A 17,920-nucleotide genomic window follows, 5' to 3' on the forward strand; every position below is an offset into this window, starting at 1 on the left:
TAGTAACGCATGACATTCTACTTTAAAAATTAGCATTATACAATATCAATAAAGCACAATCCATTAAGAACTGGGTAGTGACAGTCTCATAAAGTAGTCATCAATGGGGAATCACCATCACATGGGAGTATTTCTAGTGGGGTTCCTCAGTGATTGGTACTAGGCATGCTCCTATTCAAAATTTCCATCGCTGCTGATAAAATTTAAGGATGACATGAATATTGGTGGAATGGTAAATAATGATGAGGACAGAACAGCCATACAGAGCAATTTGGATTTGATAAGCTGAGCCCATTTAAACAAAATGTATATGGTCAGATTGAGGATAGAGGAACACAGACCATGCCAACAGAATGGTGGATTGTATCCTGGAAAACAGTGACTCTGAAAAGTATTTAGGGATCATAGTGGACAAGCAACTCAACATGAGCCCCCAGTATTGTGCTGTGGCAAAATTGGCCCATACAATCTTTGGATGTATAAACAGAGGAGTAATGAGTAACGGTAGGGTTATTTTACCTTTGTACATGGCATTGTTAAGTCTGAGATTGGAATATTGCAAACATTTTGAGTATCCCAATTTTTAAACAGATGTTTTAAAAAATTGGAGAAGGTTCAGAAAAGAGGCTTAAAATAATTTGGGGTCTGGAGAAAATGCCCTAGAGTTCTATTTGTTCATCTTATCAAAAAGATTGAGAGGCAGCTTGATTACAGTCCATAAGTGCCATCATTAGGAGAAAATACTGGGTATCTAGGTCTCCTTAAACCAACGGAGAAAGGCATAACAAGAAACAATGGCTTGAAACTGAAGCCAGACAAATTCAAATCAGAAATAACGCATAATTTTTTAACCACTAAAACAGATTACCAAGGTAAGTGATGGATTTTCCATCCCTCGATGTCTTCAGATTAGGACTAGATGTCTTTCTGGAAGAAGCACTTTCGTCAAAACACGAGTTATACATTTGTCAAACACAAGCTATTAGACTTAATAAAAGGGTAACTGGGTGATATTTAATGGCTTGTGATATACAGGAGGTCATACTAGATTATTTAATGGCCCTTTTGGCCTTAAAATCTATAGCTCTATAAAGCTCTTGGATAATTAGACTTTTTTTTTTCTGTACTCACCCCGGTGAGTTGAATGAGTATATTCCAAATATTGAATCAACCCAGTCCTTTCCAAGGCGGCAGAATTGAAATCTTATTCCGTTACTTTAATATGAGGTTTCCATAAATCTGTGTATATAAAATAGATATGTCATACCCTCTCTTTGGAAGATACCAAACAGATGGAGAATTAATTCTGCCACTATACAGCAGGAAAGTTAAAAGACAGCCTTATAGGGAATGACCAAGGGTCTCATCAAAATCCCACAAAAGTAAATGGAAAGACTCCCATTTACTTCAGTGGGCTCTGGATCAGACCCGAAGACAATATGGAGAGGACATATCATATAAGCAGCTTTGTGGTATCTAACAATTTCAATTTTATGTTTTTCTAAATTTTCTCATGCTTCAGACATACTAATCTGCAATAACTTTGCTAGCTGAATAAATTAGCATCACCTAAATTCATTTAAAGTGAGTTTCTCAAAAATGCTGTAATGAAAAATTTTAACTTTTGCTTATTTTGCAAACCTTAGTAAAAAATGTACATGTCATCAATTTGGGAAACTATCCTGAAGAAGAACTCTGTGTAAGCTCGAAAGTTGCTCTTTCATCAAGATATTAGCTCCCCCACTAGTCCCTCTAATATGCTTGTAACTACCTTTTTATTTAGTTTTCAGAAAATATTATTTATAATGTATGCCCATTGAAATGACATTTCATCAATTAAACATTTTATGATATATTGGATGTTTTTTCACATCCAAACTCATTGAAATTAATAGAAATGTCTTGCTCGTTTATTCCTAAAAACGTTTAGACACTAAACCCTTGACTGGAAATGTTTGGTTTGTTTTTAAAAAAATAATTAGCCTTCTGGTAGCTAATAAAAATGCATGGGTTTGGTACCCAGGTTTTGAGCTGTGGAGTGGGTGCTGAATTTTATTACCCACCCATTTCTAATTATTTTACAGGTCAAAATGATTCTGTATGTCAAGAAATGAAGAATGGCAGGAATTTCTTTGTGCAACTACTAAAAGAAGTGGTAGGAGATTGGCGGAAAAGAATATATCTAAAATAACAGTAAAAGGAAAATATAAATCAAAATAAAATTAGCATATTTATTCAGAAAAATGTAGGCTCAGGTTCTCACAGGGAGTACAGCCACTGTGCTAGTGGGTACTAGACTTAATGACAGTGTAATCAGCCATGAGAGGACTGCCACTGTCTGGAACATACCTGAGACTTTCCTGTGTCCCAGTGATTCCCCAGAGGCCATAGTGCCCCTTTGGGTATGTGGGAGCTGAAACAAGGTAGAAGGGCCCCTCAAACTAGTCTAACAACAGTTAATCATATGTGAAAGACATGGTAGCTGCCTGTAATATTTTTGACTATTTTCTTAGAGAGGTTATTTAAAGGTTACTGTGTTGCTTGCTAAAGGATAACTAGGGGTTTAGTCAATCTTAGTCTGCAGGAACCAAAGTTTTGCCTCCACCATGCTCTGACCAGCAAGCTGACTGGTAACCCCAATGAGGCGTGCAAGCAGGGAAAATAAAATGAACAACTTTGGAGGGACTAAAAACTTAAACTCTGAAGCTGAGAGAGAAAGAAGGATGCAGTGACTGCTGGGGAGCAGACTGGCCTTCCACTTCCAGAAACTGCGGTTTCTGGGATAGGTTCGCTACTTAAGATGGAGCAGACTGGCCCTCCACTTCCAGAAACTGCGGTTTCTGGGATAGGTTCGCTACTTAAGATGGATGAATGCATGTAGGCTGTTCGTTGTTTTAGTCTTTTTCTCCAATTGTTGTGTTCCTATGGATGTAAATAAATAATACTTTGTTGTGGAGATGCTGTTCTGAGTTGCTGTATCACCCAGAGATCATAGATTCCCAAGGGAATCATGCAGGTGGCCCAACACAGTTGGGCTAATGGAGTTTCAGGGTTGGTACACAGAAGGGCTGTAGCCAAACACCTGGTCTAAAAGTGGGATGAATTGCAGGGATTCCACCCTGAAAGAAGTGAAGATGAGGGCCATGTACTTTGGAAAGGTGCCCACAGAGAGAGCTCACAGGAACAGCTGGTCCTGAATTATGACACTGTTTATGTTATGGTGGTAGGCCTGGGCTTGGGAATGTTCCTGGCTTTCTGAAAAATGAGACACAACTGAAGGCTTCAGCCCCAGTCTGATCCATAGCCCTTCACTGAAGCAATCAGGCTAGGTTCTGGGCCTAATTGTTGAAACAGCCTACACAAGGCAGTTGCATGTCCCTCCCCCATGGTGGATGAAAGGATCTTGGCAATGGCAGATTCCTGGCCTCTCCTTTGCTAAGTGCAGTATATTGTGCAAGTGTGCATGGGTCTGATGCCCCGTTAAACAATTTACTTCACAAAAAGTGAAGTTAAGATTTTATTTTAGATTTCAAATTTACTGTGGTGGGATCGTTGTCCCTCTGAACTCAATGCAAAGGTTATGCTTGATCCTCCACTGGGATGTAGCCACTTTTCACTACAAGCACAAAAGGGCTATGAAGCCTGACTGGCCAAGGGAGTATCTGAAAATGTGATCCTCACATGATTTAGGGGCTGCCACTTCCTAATGCTGCTGCCAGCATAATGGGATAAGTGGAGTGTGACGCAAGGAGAGGAGTCTGACTGAACTTCTCCCATGCCATTTCAGCCCCATGGGGCTATTTACGCATACATGGTGTACATTAGAATAGTTCACAGCTTGCTCTGTTTTAATATGGGGCACGCTCACTGTTCATTGGCTGCAGCAAGCTGATCTAAAGCCAGCTGAAGCCATTGGGGGTCTTCCAATTTACTTCATTGAGGTTTGGATTAGGCCCTATGAGAGGCAACTGGTGAGCTTTCTCACCTTTTCAGGCCTCCCCTTACTTGTCCTGTGTGGTCTTTTCCTATAACTGAATTTCTGGTCCTTGTATGAGCCAAGTAGAGGTGCCCCCAGACATTTTTCTTATGGTTTGCACCATACACTGAGTTTTGGCTTCTGGTCCAAAACTCCTGACTGGAGCAAGGAAACAAAATGGAGTCACCCACAAAGAGTGGCGGCCATCAAGCCTAGCACAGGCAGAGCTGGGGAGATCCCAGGCATCACTACCAATTTCTGTGGAACCATCGCTTTTGCAGCTGCTGGCCCATCCCCTCATCCAAAGAGACATGCTCAGCCCCCACCTTCCAGCCTGGCTCACCCAGGTGCAGCGTCATTCCCAACCTAAGGTCCCTTGCAGCCATTGAGCATTGCCCAGGAGCAGCTGAAAGCTGCTTCTTTCCCTAGCTGTCCTGCCAATAATATGCACCATGCGTAGCGTGCATAGGGCTGCAAGTGTCACTGAATCCAAGTACAAATACATTGATGGTCAGAACGAAGGTGTTTTTTCCCTCACCCCTGATTTTTTTCTACTGTAGTCATGTTTTTTGTTTGTTTCATACATTTACAAAAGCCTGCCACTTTAATAACTACCTGCTCCATAATATTGCCAGTCTGGAGAATTGAATTTTCCATTTAGGCTTACAGCCCAGTAGCTACAATATTGCTATCTGAGGTCCTCTCTACCAATTTGTGTCTCAGTCCAGTTAAGCAGAGTATGAGGAAAGAGGTCCATCTGAAAATCCATAGCTTTTCCCACTTAAGTATTTTTAATATCATTGTGTTTTTAATGTGATTGGTAGGGAGCTGCTGCTTTCAACATGGCAGTTGTATGAGAGTAAAAATAAAAGGAAAATACCAACAGGTAACTGGATTGTTTACCTTTTTTCTTGCTATGCAGTTTGATGTATTATTTATTTCTGCTGTAATTTTAAATCACTTTCTTCTTTGTGGGTCATATGTGCCACTGACATTACACCTTGTTGAAAACGGGGAGAGCTTGCTGAAGTAAGATAGGCAGAATTTCTGCTAGGATGCAGTATTTCTACCTAGGAGGAAATTATTCTTTTCTTACTCCTTGGTCATATGGTCTCATTTTCCCTCTCTGTTTTGTGTCAAGGAGTTAAGCTTGATTCAGCTTCTTCTGAAAGGCAGAAAACTAAGGAATGTTTTAGCTGGGCATGAAGCGGTGCTAGTTGATCTCTTCTTTCTCAAAACCTGGATTCAAAATGTATTTAGACCACACATCAAACTAAATATATAATCCTAGCCCTAATTCTGTGTAGTCTCCATAGTGTAAACAAAATACATAGTCCAGAGCTTAATTTGTAATGAAAGAGGTGTGAGGGCTCTTGCAATTTTTTTTTTTTTTTTACATTCATAACTGATGTAGCAAGCCCAGTGGTGCCAGGACTGTGAACTGCCAAGCCTAGAGGTATCAGGGCTCAGCCCTGGCGAATCCTGGCAGAAATTAAGCACTGCATTAGTCCTAGCTTTAGACTCCACTGCGATCCACAAAATTGTTGCTTGGATGCAACAAAACCTTGTAGGCATCTAAATTCACTCAGTGTCTGAGTTTTCAGGGTAAAAGTCCCCTAGGCATCTAAGTTTGTGTCTCTCAATATATGCACTTCTGCCTCAGGCTAGACATCTGGGCACCTATTACCCACGGAAGCTCCAGTGTGATCCAGGAACTGGTGAAAGAGAGGTACTCTCCAGCTATGGTGCCTGATTTAGTAGATATGAGTAGAGGGTCAGGTCCTATTCAAGATCTGTCCGGAGTTCATACTATCCACCTTATAACTTTTACTCCAGTAGTTAGAGCAATCATCTTGTATGTGTGAGACATGTTCAATTCCTCCTCTCTGAGGATTTGAACCAGGGGCTCCTACTCCTCAGGACGGTGCCTCAACCACTGAACTATGGATATGCTTGGAAGGCTTAGACTTTTATCTGTAAATGTCAATTTTACTGTATGTGCACAAACCAAAGAAAAAAAAATCCACTAGTAATAATCAAAATGTACAGATAGGCACAGTAAGAAAAATGCTGTTTGATAACTTAAGAGTTTGATTTAAGGATATTTATTTTGACATACAGTGTTGACAATTGGTATTTTAACTGCTATAAAGCTTTAGCTTTGTAAATCTCAATGTCTACGATCATTAGATAATTATTGGATGCTCCCCCCCCCCAAACTCCCAATTTCCCACAACTATGAAAAACTTAAAAATTAACATTGATCTTATCTGGCAAAATTATGAAAAAAATAATGAAAATTGAATTCTCCCAAACCTAGCCATGGGATATTGTGATGTGGGACTCCTACAGGAGAGACTGAAGTCTTTCCACTGTGTATAAATAAGTCATTGGAGAAGGGGGACTATACCCAGGGTCTCCCACCTTCTCTGTGGGTGCCCTATCCACAAGTCTATTCTGAGTGACTCTCTAGTGCAATGATTCATTACATACACAAAGTGAAGCAGCTTCAAAAGGAGAAACTGAGGGAATCCTACATATCACTATCCCATAGCTCAGTGGTTAGAGCATTTACCTGGGAGGTAGGGGACCCCCAGTTCAAATCCTATTTCCACCTTCAGGAAGAGGGATGGAACTGAAGCCAGGTCTTTCCCATCCCATGAGAGTGCTCTAACCCCAGGTTAGAATTTATAAAATGACTGTTACCATCTCCTGCTCCTTCCGTTATGGGTGGAATGGGGCAGGTGCTTAACTTATTCTCACAAGAAACGACGTAGGTGCCTAAGCTGCCTAACTTCAGGAGGGGGTTTCCATTTGTAGATCTAAAAAAAAAGATAGGTGCCTCTCTGCAGCCTCGCTTTAGGCAACTATTTCTGTGAGAGGGGTGGGGCTTAAGAGCCCTCCTCCCCCTCCTTTGGTATCTCCCCTTGGTTAACTTAGGTGGCTCCCTGCCTTGTGCGCTGGGTTTGGGGGATTGAATTGTAAGGCACCTATCTCTTCTCATGCATTGTATAGGGAGTTTAGGCACCTAACTCAGGCTCTGTGAGTCCCATTATTTTTCTTGTGATTTTCTAGGCACCTAGATGTTGCAACTATTTTTCAATTCTTTTGTGGATCCAGGCCTTAGTTACTTACTAGTGGACCATGATGGCTCATTCTCCTTAAAGAAGTCCATCACATATAGACTGGGCCTGACTCCTTGTAAAGGGGCCAGCCACCTTGTGACACAGCCCTTCAGCCTGAAAGTTATAGTAACTAACAAACTCCATTAAACTCAGAAAACAAATTCAGATGTGGTGTGGATACAGAAGTCACATATTGGTATGTGGTTCTTAGTTTAAGGGAGTCAAGGTCAAAGTTCTTAGTTTAAGGGAGTATAAGAAAGTCTAAGTTTGTATAATTTATGCAGGCAATAGGGTAAAAGAAGATGTTAAAACACCAGTTATACTCCTGTACATTCATTTCCTCTGAATTTGGCCCTTAAACAGATTTTTTCCCCGTAGCTGGTATGCCATTGTTGTGGTGACAAGAACAGCTATGGTAGGGCATGAGGATGTGTTTTAATGCTGTAGCTATTGAGAATTTAGTCCCCATTAACATGTATATTCACTCAGATCTGCAATGAAAATCCCAGGAATATGGCAAAATATGCTCCAAAGAAAAAAAATGCATTAAGCAAGTGATTATTTCTTATTTCTTTTAACAGAATCATATTCTAAAACTCATTTACCCATCCAGCACAGATTGGAAAAAATAAAATCCCCTCTTTCTCCTTTTTTGTCAACCTTACAGATATATGCCTATAATAGAAAATTAGAACCTCTCTCTCTATTTTTAAAACATCCTATAGAATTTAATAGAAAGTTATATACTAGTTATGGAACAATATAAGGTTTAAAAAAATAAATAAATAACCTATGAAAGTGCCTGTCACAGGGTGACCCCACCTGGAACGCTTGCCTATGACAAGCCATGGCATGACACGCATGCCTGTCTGTTTCCTCTCTCAGGTGACCCAAAAGCTTCACTTCAGGCTTTCTTGTCTCTGTCTCTGCTCTTTGGGTCTGTCTTATTATGACAGCATAGTCCAAATAGTCCATAACAAGAGTCCCAAACATGTAGTACATTTCTCATGTCAGTGCAAGTAACCGTCATCTCATCTCATCCCTTGATGTCCCACATACCAGCACCATTGACCACACCTGTACTCAGTCAATCCTTTCCTATCCTTCTACCAGGACAGCCACAGAGACTTTCCATCTGAAGCTGGGCCAATCACATTGTGAAAGGGCCCATTCTTTATTACATTATATGGGTTTTAGAATAATATCTATACCTTCCTATACGTTTTATCCCTATCGTATTCTATAGGGATTTTCCATAACAGTGGAATGCAATTGGGTGGTGAGGCACTCACTGTTTTCTAGTTAGGTTAGAGCAGAGGACTGCACACTGGGGCTCTCGGTTCTGTTACTGACTCTGCCACTGACTTGCTGTGTAACCAAACTCAAGTCACCAAACTTAAAATGGGTGTAACCCTCACAGGCCCCAATTCAGGACAGCACTTGAGCATCTGTTTAATATTAAGCATGTGATTATATCCCACTGACTTCAACATATGCTTTAAAGTTAAACCTGGGTTTAAGTGCTGTTTTAAATGGGGATAATTTCTTGAATCATGTCCGTAGAGAGGTGTTGTGAGGCTTATCAAGGAGCATAGAATACTTTGAGCTTTCTTGGAGAAGCAAGAAGAAGAGAGAAAGAAGTGTTGCTTTGAGACGTTGTAAACAGAAGCTTAAATGAGATTTCTTATAAAGAGCAGCTGACTTTTTGTTTCCTTTTTCTTCTGAAGTCTCTTGACAAATTACCTTCACATTGCTTATATTTGCTTTGCTTTTAAATAAAAGGGTAAGATTTATGAAGGTTGTGGAAAGAATTCTCTTCCTTTTTTCTCCTTTTAAATATACCGATCATGCCAGGTTATTTGTTGCAATAAATGGTAATTTGACATGGGGCTGTCATGCAAAATGTCAGTGCTGCAGGTACCGGCATGTGGGAACACTTTGATTTGCTTCCATTTGTATCTGAATCTGTGCACAAGCAACACACTTGCAGCTCTTCAATTTACTTACTTTAATAATTTGTATGTGAGGTTTTTTGGCACAGTCCTCACATTAGATTCATAGACATTAATTGCAGTGTATGGGGGAAATTTAGGGCAAACATTAGCTTTTTGTTGTTCCAGATTGTGACTGCAGCATGTGACTTTGTTGCAGTTCATTCTCATTATTCTCTCTGTCTACTGCAAGATGATAGGGACTAGAGGTACTTTTTATCTGTAGCCACTGAATTTTAGAGTCTCATATCAGTGTGATCCTAGTTTTTCAGGCCATAAAGATTACTAGAGACCTCCTTTGTTTTTTAAAGACAAATATAATCACTCATTTTGCTCAATCACTATATAATAATACTTTGAAAAAGTTGTTGGGTATTTTGAATGATGACAGTGAAATTACAGGATGGTAACTATTCTTATTATGTGTTATTAATCATGTTGATTACTGTAGTGCCCAAGAGCCAACTAAGAAGAGGGCCCCTTTCTGCTAGGCACTGGACAAACACTGTCCTGTCTGTGAGAAGCTTATGTAATGCCCACAGAACCCGGTTGGCGGCAGGCGGGATCGAACTGGGGAACTCTGGAGCTTAGTGTCGGAGCCTCTGCAACATAAGCTAAAAGCCAACTCCTTCTTAGCTAAGGTTGTAGAACAGACTCATTTTAGCTCTCTCTATAAGTGGTCTCGGTGCCACTAGATGTCACAGAACAGCACACACAGGACGTGTGTGGGTTATATACTTCCCCTAGCTGAGGAAGCACATCCTGAGCTTCAGAGATTTCTCAGTTGAATCCCAGACGAGCCCCCACTTGTAATGCTGACAGACCCCGGTCATCAGTGGGCAGGATTGAACCAGGGACCTTTGGAGCTTAGTGCATGAGCCTCTACACCACTTGAGCTAAAAGCCAACTGGCTCTTAGCTAAGGCTGTAGAGCAGACTCATTTAACTCTCTCTACGTGGTCTTGGTGCCACTAGATGGGACAGAACACCACACCAAGGAGGTGTGTGGGTTACACTTACAATCTGATGTGATGGAAGCATATGTCATGTTTGCTCCAATATTTATTTATTTATTGGTGGGTTTACTGAGGTGAGGATAAGCTAAAAGTAAAGGGGAGAAGAGGGTAAGAGAGGCAGGCATAGCATGAAGCTGTATTTTATTTAAAACTCTCCCTTATTACTTATTACCTCATTAATTCGTATTAGAACTTTTGAAGGAAGAGTATTCATTATTTAAATGCAATTAAAATGTTTTTAAGGGTTACCAGTGTAGATCTTAACCAAATACCATAAGTTCTATCAGTGCATCCGAAACTACAATTACTTCATTCAGTTTTATACTGATTTTCTTGAGATAATGACATCTGCTTAGGTTGCACTAAAGAGTATTTCTTTATGATCCATTTTATTACCCTTTTTAAGCTGTTTGCTGACAGCTTCTGATGTTGCAACATTACTTTACATCTGAATAGGAATCCATTCTCTTTTAAGTATTTTAAGGAGCGTTAGGCATAGGTGAGTTAGACATAGTATACATGAGTTCATGGTGCATGACATTATTTAATTTAATACCATGGACATTGAGGTTCCTGTGGATCCCAGACACTAAAGACTGATAGTATGTTGCAGGAGCAGGGACAGCAGGCATGCATGCTAAATCTGACAATTAAATTTGAGTTCCAAATTTTTTGCAACTCTAGATATGGTGCACATTTTCATGATGAACCACTTCAGATAATAGGTGCCACACCACATATCTTTCATTGCTTCCACAAATAACTCCTCTCAGCCCAGTCAAAGACCCTTTCCATGGCCAACATTTTTGTAAGATTCACCTGGATCACAGTCCAAATGCTGTCTCTTTGTGCAGTTCAATGTGCTTCTTTTACATACCCACTTAGCGAATTGATTAGCTTGGGCAAAATAGCTTCCAAATTATGAGAGGATTTTTAAATCAGATAATAATAGAGCATTTGTGCTCCTTTCTATTTTAAGTCATTCGTTTTTAGGGTCGGGAAAATTTCTATGAGAACTCATGGGAATTCTTTTGCAAACCATACGTTGATATTATATTTTTGACAATAATTTTGCATTAACTATTTATACCGTATACTAAATGCAGGATTTTGAGGGTTGATAATTCTTTACGTGTTCTTTTTCTCAGTCATTTAAAGTAAGTGTACGTGTGTTTCTTGGATGCTAGTTGTGGTAATGCTCTAAAATTGTATGTGGAGCCAATCATGCAAGGTGCAGAACTCTTCCTGTGATTCTGAGCATCCCCATAGTCCCCAATACATTAATCATTTAAAGGCATGCTTAAGTGACTAGGTGCTACACACTTGCTTAACTGTAAGTGTTTTGTTGGATCAGGGCCTTAGTTTGCAAAGGAATTCCCAGGAGTTCTCATAGAAATTTTCCATACTCGTTAAAAACAAACAACCCTCCACCCTATCAGTTTCTACAGTAACCTGATGACTTCTCTGTAAGCTTTTACCCTGCAAATATTTGCACATGCTTAACATTACACCTGTGAGTAGTCCCAATGACTTCCATGCATAAAGTTATGCACACACTTAAGAGTTTGCAGGCCACAATGCATATGTTGGCCAAAAAGGTAGATTCTTTATTTTTAAACAACACATTGTATAGTAAAATCTGTACTGGGGGATTAGCATTGCAATAGCACAGGTAGGCTGGAATTCTGAATCAAAGGACTTACTACATGTTTTTCAGTAGTTCAGCCAAGAGATGTTTGTGCAGTACTGGAGTATTTTTGTGAACTGATCATAAGAAAGGAATATACTATTTGGGTGATTGTCCATAAGATCATATAAATTGTCCCAGCTATAGAAAGAATATTATCATTTCATACTGAGTCCAAGACAGTTATAAGTCTTCAAAGCTTTCTGGCTTATGGCTCTGTGAAGTTTTAATAAAAAAAAATGAGGCCACTCCTCTTCTTCTTCTTCTCTAACACAGGGAAAAATCCCTTCCTAAGAAGAGGATGATCTTCTCTCTTTCATGGGCCATGTATACACTACCCGCCGGATCGGCGGGTAGTGATCGATCTATCGGGGATTGATTTATCTCGTCTAGTGTAGACATGACAAATCGATCCCCGATCGCTCTGCCGTTGACTCCAGAACTCCACCACAGCAAGAGGTGGAAGTGGAGTTGATGGGGGCGGGGCCGCTGTTGATCCCGCTCCACGAGGATGCGAAGTAAGTGATTCTAAGTCGATCTAAGATATGTCGACTTCAGCTACGCTATTCTCATAGCCGAGGTTGCGTATCTTAGATCGATCTCCCCACCCCCCCAGTGTAGACCAGGCCTAAGAAGAGTTAAAATCCTTTCAGGGAGCCCTATTATAAACTTGCCGTTTATCCCACTGCAGTAGGTTTTGGAGTGTGCAATTTTCATATAAGTGAGGATCTCACAACCAAACCCCGATTAATGTGTTTCAATTCTATCTTCAAATAATTCTGTCTCCACATAATATGATATAAAACCCCAACATTATATGGTTTTTACTAATACCATCAATGCAATAAATGACCAACATTTTCAAAATTGTAGGCCTAAAGCTAATCTCCTTAGTTCACAATTAGGCAGATAAATAAATGGCCTGATTTCCAAAAGAGCTGAGTACTCAGTGGTTCCAGAAGTTGAGGAAATTAATTAGGATTTGTGATGTTGATAAAAACCTACCCAATTTCCTGTGTCCTTGCAGAATAGCAAACATGATTCCATCTGAACATTTTTTTGTAGGCAAGAGGAGGACTGATTAATGAGCTGTGAAAGGTGTAAAGTAACATTTAGCATGAAAAATATTCATTAAATATCATATGTTTCTAATATGGGAAACTATTAGCGATCCCTTCAGTGTTGCTCTGGAAGCTGGTTATATTTTACACAGCCATGTTATCAAATGCTCATTCAGAAATTATGGTGCAAAAGCCCCTATTGATACAGTATTTTGAAGATACTCAAAGGCTTGCTGTGTCTTAATAGACATTTTGTGTTACCCCCGTTCCCCCTCCAAAAAAATACTGCATTCCAGTTTAATTTTTTAGCCTGTGGCAAGGTAAATGATCTCATTCATACATGCTTCCAGCAACATTTCAGACAATATATTGTTAAAATGGCTGTATGTTACTTTAGGGTATGTTTCACAACTTTTACTAGTTTCTTGATAAGCAAGTAGGCTGCCTCTCCTGACCCCCAAACCCCTATCTAATCTTAGGAAACTTCACTTTCATATACTGGAAAAGGGACCAATTTCTGTAACCTTAAGGCTGGGATTTTCAAAGGAGCTTAAGGGAAGTAGGTACCCAAATATTTTTGAAATTCAGTGGGAAGTTGGTGTCTAATTCCCTCAGGTGCCCTTGAAAAGCTCAGGGGGCAAGATCTGAGGAGCAGCACAGGGGCCCTGCCCAGAGCAGAGCTCAGCTTTGTGGGAGCCCTTAGAGTGGAAGGACAGAGGAAGGGGTAGAGAATTGACCAGTCCTCCTGTCGGCTCCCCAGCAGCTACACTGCGATTAAGCAATTATGATAACTCTGAGCATAGTCTCATAGATTTTAAGGTCAGAAGGAACCATCATGATCATCTAGTTTGACCTCCTGCACATTGCAGGCCACAGAACCTCACACACCCACTCCTGTAATAGATCCCTAACCTCTGGCTCAGTTACTGAAGTCCTCATATCATGATTTAAAGACTTCAAATCCACCATTTACACTGTGTCTCCTTTCCTATCTCCCCATGTATTTCAAAGAATTGATAGAAAGGGAATATAGTCTGAAGATCAGACAACAGGATTGAGCATTGGATCTCTCTGTCACTGATTCATATCACAACCTTGAGCAAGTCACCTTACTGTATCTTACTTCCCCCATATGTACAACAATGTAAAGATACTTTTGTACCTCAGGTCTTAATTGAAGTGCTTTGTGAGAATCAGATATGTCAGTGGCTGATTTGGGCCAGTATAATGCTATATGGCTCTCTGAGCAATATTATGAGCTGTAATTGATGGGAGGTTTCAATTCTGTAATGTATGTTTATTTGTTTTAATTATGAGAAAAAAAGGCAAGTGATCATCCTTACCGTGGTTGTAACGTGTTGAAAAGTAAATAGGAACTAAGCCAAAAGGCATTTTACTGTATCACATTTATCAACTTATGCAACTATTATATAATTTATATTTCTGAATGAGCGGTGAAAGGCCTCCTGCAGTTCTCTGTCCTTTATATATCACTTACCATCTAAATATAGGTTTGTTAGAAAGGAAAATTACTGGATACAAATAGGTTTCAGAGTAACAGCCGTGTTAGTCTGTATTTGCAAAAAGAAAAGGAGTACTTGTGGCACCTTAGAGACTAACCAATTTATTTGAGCATAAGCTTTCGTGAGCTACAGCTCACTTCATCGGATGCATACTGTGGAAAATACAGAAGACATTTTTATACACACAAACCATGAAAAAATAGTGATTATTACCACAAAAGGTTTTCTCTCCCCCCACCCCACTCTCCTGCTGGTAATAGCTTATGTAAAGTGATCACTCTCCTTACAATGTGTATGATAATCAAGGTGGGCCATTTCCAGCACAAATCCAGGTTTTCTCTCCCCCCCCCCCCCAAAAAAAAATCCCACTCTCCTGTTGGTAATAGCTTATCTAAAGGGATCACTCTCCTTACAATGTGTATGATAATCATGCCACAAGGGGCCACAGCAATGGTTCCCTCAACCCACCCAGCAATATTGTTAACCTATCCAACTATACTCTTAGCCCAGCAGAAGCAGCTGTCCTATCTCGGGGCCTCTCCTTCTGCTTCTCCACCCCCACAAACATGATACAGTTCTGTGGTGACCTAGAATCCTATTTTTGACATCTCCGACTCAAGGAATATTCCCAACACACCTCTGAACAACATACTAATCCACAGAGACCTCTCTACCAACACTACAAAAAGAAGGATTCTAGGTGGACTCCTCCTGAAGGTTGAGACAGCAGACTGGACTTCTACATAGAGTGCTTCCGCCGACATGCACAGGCTGAAATTGTGGAAAAGCAGCATCACTTGCCCCACAACCTCAGCCGTGCAGAACACAATGCCATCCACAGCCTCAGAAACAACTCTGACATCATAATCAAAAAGACTGACAAAGGAGGTGCTGTTGTCATCATGAATAGGTCGGAATATGAACAAGAGGCTGCTCGGCAGCTCTCCAACACCACTTTCTACAAGCCATTACTCTCTGATCCCACTGAGAGTTACCAAAAGAAACTACAGCATTTGCTCAAGAAACTCCCTGAAAAAGCACAAGATCAAATCCGCACAGACACACCCCTGGAACCGCAACCTGGGATATTCTATCTGCTACCCAAGATCCATAAACCTGGAAATCCTGGGCGCCCCATCATCTCAGGCATTGGCATCCTGACAGCAGGATTGTCTGGCTATGTAGACTCCCTCCTCAGGCCCTACGCTACCAGCACTCCCAGCTACCTTCGAGACACCACTGACTTCCTGAGGAAACTACAATCCATCGGTGATCTTCCTTATAACACCATCCTGGCCACTATGGATGTAGAAGCCCTCTACACCAACATTCCACACAAAGATGGACTACAAGCCATCAGGAACAGTATCCCCAATAATGTCACGGCTAACCTGGTGGCTGAACTTTGTGACTTTGTCCTTACCCATAACTATTTTACATTTGGGGACAATGTATACCTTCAAATCAGCAGCACTGCTATGGGTACCAGCATGGCCCCACAGTATGCCAACATTTTTATGGCTGACTTAGAAGAACTCTTCCTCAGCTCTCGTCCCCTAACGCCCCTACTCTACTCGCGCTACATTCATTCATGACATCTTCATCATCTGGACCCATGGAAAAGAGGTCCTTGAGGAATTCCACCATGATTTCAACAATTTCCATCCCACCATCAACCTCAGCCTGGACCAGTCCACACAAGAGATCCACTTCCTGGACACTACAGTGCTAATAAACGATGGTCACATAAACACCACCCTATACCGGAAACCCGCTGACCGCTATTCCTACCTACATGCCTCCAGCTTTCACCCTGACCACACCACACGATCCATTGTCTACAGCCAATCTCTGCGATACAACTGCATTTGCTCCAACCCCTCAGACAGAGACAAAAACCTACAAGATCTCTATCAAGCATTCTTACAACTACAATACCCACCTGCAGAAGTGAAGAAACAGATTGATAGAGCCAGAAGAGTTCCCAGAAGTCACCTACTACAGAACAGGCCTAACAAAGAAAATAACAGAACGCCACTAGCCGTCACCTTCAGCCCCCAACTAAAACCCCTCCAACGCATTATCAAGGATCTACAACCTATCCTGAAGGATGACCCAACACTCTCACAAATCTTGGGAGACAGGCCAGTCCTTGCCTACAGACAGCCCGCCAACCTGAAGCGAATACCCACCAGCAACCACATACCATACAACAGAACCACTAACCCAGGAACCTATCCGTGCAACAAAGCCCGTTGCCAACTGTGCCCACATATCTATTCAGGGGACACCATCACAGGGCCTAATAACATCAGCCACAGTATCAGAGGCTCGTTCACCTGCACATCTACCAATGTGATATATGCCATCATGTGCGAGCAATGCCCCTCTGCCATGTACATTGGTCAAACTGGACAGTCTCTACGTAAAAGAATAAATGGACACAAATCAGATGTCAAGAATTATAACATTCATAAACCAGTCGGAGAACACTTCAATCTCTCTGGTCACGCGATTACAGACATGAAAGTTGCGATATTACAACAGAAAAACTTCAAATCCAGACTCCAGCAAGAGACTGCTGAATTGGAATTCATTTGCAAATTGGATACAATTAACTTAGGCTTGAATAGAGACTGGGAGTGGCTAAGTCATTATGCAAGGTAACCTATTTCCCCTTGTTTTTTCCTACCCCCCCCCCCCCCTTCCTTAGACATTCTTGTTAAACCCTGGATTTGTGCTGGAAATGGCCCACCTTGGTTATCATACACATTGTAAGGAGAGTGATCACTTTAGATAAGCTCTTACCAACAGGAAAGTGGGATTTTTTTGAAGGGGGGGGAGGAGAAAACCTGGATTTGTGCTGGAAATGGCCCACCTTGATTATCATACACATTGTAAGGAGAGTGATCACTTTACATAAGCTGTTACCAGCAGGAGAGTGGGGTGGGGGGAGAGAAAACCTTTTGTAGTGATAATCACCCATTTTTTCATGGTTAGTGTGTATAAAAACGTCTTCTGTATTTTCCACAGTATGCATCTGATGAAGTGAGCTGTACCTCACGAAAGCTTATGCTCAAATAAATTGGTTAGTCTCTAAGGTGCCACAAGTACTCCTTTTCTTTCTGGATACAAATACTTAAAATAATTTGTCATTGGCTTTAGCTAAATGAACTATTTGCATTCTGTAATCTAATTCACATGTACCAATGGGAAAATCCACATCTGTAGAATATACAATATTTGATTTTAGCTGTACGATGATGATGATGATTTTTACTTGGTCCATCTTAACTAGTCTCTGCAATTCCCCCCACCTGACACACACACATTTCATCTAGGTTTCTATTGTTCCTATGACAATATCATCAGTCACACTTCTCTTGGGGGAAAATAGCTCCCTGAATAGCTTAGAATTTAGCTTGCTACGGACCACTTTCTTAGCTGGTATAAATCAGAATAGTACCATTGGGTTCATTGCAGCTATGCTGACTTACACCATCTTAGACCAAGATTTACACCATCTTAGACCAAGACTTACA

The 17,920-nt window shown here is 40.9% G+C and overlaps 1 protein-coding gene across 2 annotated transcripts in view; it reads left to right on the plus strand.

The window, feature by feature from the left end:
* The window catches only part of NRG3 (neuregulin 3), an 874,025-nt gene that overhangs the window by 709,752 nt on the left and 146,353 nt on the right, over positions 1–17,920 (plus strand). The gene's annotated exons all lie outside the window — the stretch shown is intronic.

The sequence above is a fragment of the Chelonia mydas genome, chromosome 7 (assembly GCF_015237465.2).
Source record: "Chelonia mydas isolate rCheMyd1 chromosome 7, rCheMyd1.pri.v2, whole genome shotgun sequence".
NCBI classification, from domain to species: Eukaryota; Metazoa; Chordata; order Testudines; family Cheloniidae; genus Chelonia; species Chelonia mydas.